Genomic DNA, 4,805 nt, shown 5'->3' with positions numbered 1-4,805 from the left:
GGAAAGAACGCCAGATGCTGAGGTTAGGAGGACGGAGCTGGGAAAAATAGTGTGCTAAAGGTCTTGGTAGCTTTCTATTCCTTGAGCATTACTTAAACCATCCTAATGTTAGGTAGGTAGAAGGGTGTAAGGTAGGTAAGGGGGAAAAAACAACTACCCTACATCATTGAAATCATTTCTGCTTTGTAAAAGCAAGTTCAGAGCTAGGAAGAAAAGCATTCCTCTAACAGATCACAAACTAAAGAAGAGTAAGCTATAGCTCATGAATCATCTAGCCATCTAACTTCAGGTCACTGGTGGATGTCCTTACATGACTGCAGAGCCTTTTGTAAACTCTTATTTAAGTGCATTGATTACTTCTGGGGAGAGATTGTAAACTGAAATATTAACAGTATAAATTTGGCACTATGAGTTAACATTAAAAATGCACATACCCTTTGACCCAGCAATTTTTAGAAAGTTGTCCTACAGATATACCCACACATGTGTGAAAAAATTATTCATTGTTTTCACTGAAGCATTTTGGAAGTAAGAAAAGATTAGAAACAGCCCAACGCCTATCACTGGGAAACTGCCCGAATAAATTATGGTACTGCCATGCCAGTGGTCATTATGTGATCATCAAAAAAGAATGAAGAAATATATGTGATAGAGCAGCCATCACCAACATTTTTGGCACCAGTGACCGGTTTCATGGAAGACAATTTTTCCATGGACCGGTGTTGGGGGTGGGAGGAGATTGTTTTGGGATGATTCAAGGGCGTTGCATTTATTGTGCACTTTATTTCTATTATTATTACATTGTAATATATAATGGCATAATTATACAACTGGCCATAATACAGAATCTAATCTCACCACTGATAGGACAGGAGATGGAGCTCGGGTGGTGACGCAAGTGACAGAAAGCTGCTGTAAATACAGATGGAACTTCCCTCGCTTGCCCACCAATCACTTCCTGCTGTGCAGCCAGGTTCCTGCAGAACCAGACACAGTGTGGTCATAAAAAAGGGGGAAAGAGATCATATGATTATTTGTCTAGGTTTAGAATTTCTCAGGAAAGGTGTAAAAGAACTCAGTTACACTGGTCATCTCTGGGAACAAGGACAGGGTAGCTGGGGCCACAGACTAAGGAAGGAGAATTTTTAGATAGTCCTTATATAATATATCCAGGAAAATTGAAGTTGATAATTAATTAAATGTTCTGGTCTTAAACCAGCAGTGCCATAGGCTACTGAGAGAAGGGTCTCAGCTCCTCCTTTGAGCTGGAACATTCCAGGGAAGGAGCATCTCCTGGAAGCCGGTTTGCCTAAAGCATTACCTAGCAGAAGCATAGGAGCTGTGTAGGCTACATTTCCTCCGTCCCCGTATGGAGAGCCCTTTCAGGTGCCATCTTAGGAGAATCTAGACCTTCCTTTTGCAAGGAAGGCGGCATTTGCTTTCATGGGCAATTGGATTCTGCTCTCTTACAGTTTTTTCAGCTTGGCACAAGCTCAGGAAAAGTAAATAGCAAAAATAGGTGAACCATAAAATTAAGCCTACATCATTGGGGTGTTAACTAAAGCCATTAATTTTGTCATTTGGGATCTAAATATTGGAGTAGGACTTTGATGATACTGTGAAATTGTACCTCAAGTAGACTAATCTAGAATAGAAATACAGCAAACAGCATGATTGAAAAATTTGAAAAACTACTCAAGCTTTCCAATTGGTATTTACATTTGCACATTCCCATCTTTAATGACATAAAATGAAATCGCTTTACAGATGCTTAATGCATCAGGGCTCAGTGAATCTGGAGGAAAAGCAGATGGCTTATGTATATCTGAAAGCATTTTAATATTAAACAAATAAGCCACAATTAGATGGGCGTGGCAGAGGCATATCCTGTTGAATGCTTACTGGTGTGAAGTGGATATATCAAATCAGATCTTTGTCCTCTGTACTTTTCAAAAGTTATTCAAAATGGCGGCAGAGCAAGGACTAGGAGAATTAAACAAGGTTAAGGAGCAAGGCAGCAGAGGAGTGAGAATTCTCAGTGCAGCACAGACCGAGCACTAGGATGAAGGCTGCAGCCCATGTCCAAGACGGAATGGAGGACCTTCGCTCACACATCTGCTCAGCCTCTGTTGTGCTGCATGTGGCACTAGGGTGGTTGCTGAACTAAAGATGGAGATAATCTATATTGACCTATATTAGAAGATATATGGAGACACATGGTAAAAAGAAGCCTGCGGAAGTGGGAAAGACAAGGAGGAAGAAGGAAAGGTAGGTGGAGAGTCTGCAGAGGCAGAAAGGAAAGGAGACTGGAGTAACATAAGGAACTTTAAGAAGGGTAAACGCTCACTTCACAATGTACACATACATCAAGACATCCAGCTGTTCACCTTAAATATATACAATTTCTATTCAACAATTGTATTTCAATAAAGCCAAAAAAGATTATTTTAAAGATTAGAATAATTCTAAGAGTGTCCAAAAGATTGGTACACAGATCAATAGCATTAGCATCACCTGGGAACTTGTTAGAAATGCAAATTTTCAGGCCTTACCCAGACCTACTGAATCAGAAACTTGTGGGTGCATCCAAGTCTGTGTTTAACAAGCCCTCCAAGTGATTCTGAAGCACTCCTAAGTCTGAGCACCACCGCTCTGCACCTTCTATTTAACATGATATCCAAGTTGACCTGTATTATAAATACCCTCATTAAACATAAAAGGGATCTAAAATTGCTAGAAGCTCTCTTATGCAGACCAGCTAGGTAGGCAACAGACTTATTTGCTGAAAGAAATATTAAGAAAAAAAAATTCCCCCATTGGAAAAAAAAAAACCCAAACATTTCTTTTTGGCACATTTCTAGAAACTAAACTCCAAATAAAATTTGCAAATTGGTGGATGGAAAGGGATAATGAGGACAGGCAGGTGATAATAGGAGTTTATTTGGATTAACTTCTGAATAAAACAAAAACTAGAATTTTGGGGGGATTTTTAAACCATAGCAGTGGATAAGAATGGAAAGGTAAACAGCAAAAGCAAATTCTGTGTTTTGTTTTGTTTTTTTAAAAAAATGAAAAGCAAAACGAAGAGTATTTGGAGCTTATGATTCACCTGAGGGTCCCCTTGGTACCAGTGCAGTGTAATGGGCTGGGAAGAGCTTGGGTTTTCAGTCCTACAGCCATGGGTCAGGGTTCTGGCCTCACCAGCTGCAAATCACACCATTCTGGGTAATTCACTTAACATTGGGGATTTACATGCTTTCATTTGTTCCTACTTTGCTCTATCGTGGGAAAAGTAGAGATAATACATGTAAACTGTTTAATTATAGATTTTATTAATTTTAAACTTACCACATAAATAAGCTCTTTTCTTAAAAAAAAAATGAGGAAGAGGAGGAGGAAGAGAAAACGGAACAATATCTAAAGTGTGTGTTAGGAAATCTTAGTGTGTTCTTGATAATGCAATAGCCCCCCTCTCCATAACCTCATAAAAAAAATAAAATAAAAACATCAACTAAAGACTTATATTACTTTTTGGAATCAGATTTATGGATTTTTTCTGTGCATGGTACTGGGTTGACATGCAGTTTGAGTTGGAAGCAAGAAAGCCTAACATATTTGAGTTGAACTATTAAAATTGAGACTATAAGCCCAGCATATTTTTTCTGTATATTTAATGTTTGGGGCCACTGACATCAGCACTTACTTACTGATTGTGGTCAGAGACTTTAAAGATCTTGAGTCTCAGCCAGGCGCGATGGCTCATGCCTATAATCCTAGCATTTTGGAAGGCCCAAGCAGGAGGATCACTTGAGGCCAGAAGTTCAAGACCAGCCTGAGCAAGAGCAAGTCCCCAGTCTCTTAAAAAAAAAAAAAAAAAAACACCACCTTGGGTCTCCAGGTTCTTGTCACTTATTTTATACAAGAGGCTGGGTGGATAATATCTTCTATAGTGGGGTAAAACCCTATTACGGGGGCTAAGTTGTAAAATGAGTACATGAAACAAAAGCTAAATGCGGTCAAAACGTCCATTATATATACTGTAATTCACCCCCCAAATACAGTGCCCAGGAACTTGTTTGTACACTCATGTTCAGCCAGGTCAGGAGATTCTCTGGCATTAAATGCACAGCTCTTCATCGGTTACCTAAGTCTACATGCAGGCAGTGACAGGAGACAAGATAAAGTCCTGGTCTTTATGTAAATTACATTCTAGGTAAGGAGGCAGAAAATAATTACATCGACAAGTAAATAAAATTCCTTCAGATAGTTTTATGTGCAGTGAAGACAAATTAAGCAGAAGAGCGAGCTTCAGTGCCGAGACGAGAGCTATGATTGCACATAGCACGACCAGGAAAGGCTTCACTGAGAAGGTGACATTGGAGTGAAGACGGGAAGGTGGGCAGCTTGGAGGGTGGGAGAAGAGGCCACGGCACTGCCAGGGAGTGAGGAGAGGCAGGGTGGGTGGAGCTGAGGCGGAAGAGGTGGCAGGGGCCAGGTTCCCGAGGCCTCAGAGGCCAGTGCACAAAGTCCGTGACTACTCTGAGTGAGCTGGGCATCAACTGGAGAGTTCAGAGCAGAGGAGTAATATGATGGGACCAGGATTTTTAAAGGATCCTTCTGACCCCTTTATTAAGAAGAGACTGTTGGGGAGCAATAGCAGAAATGGGCAACAAGTGGGGAGACTGTGGCAATAAGCCAAGTAGGAGAGAGTGGTGGCTTCCACCACAGCCATGGGGGCCACTGGGTTTAGAAGTGACTGGATTCCATGGTCACCAGTCAGATGAGTTTGTTGACGGAGGTATGCT

The sequence above is a fragment of the Lemur catta genome, chromosome 9 (assembly GCF_020740605.2).
Source record: "Lemur catta isolate mLemCat1 chromosome 9, mLemCat1.pri, whole genome shotgun sequence".
Lineage (NCBI taxonomy): Eukaryota > Metazoa > Chordata > Mammalia > Primates > Lemuridae > Lemur > Lemur catta.
This window is presented reverse-complemented; position numbering follows the sequence as displayed.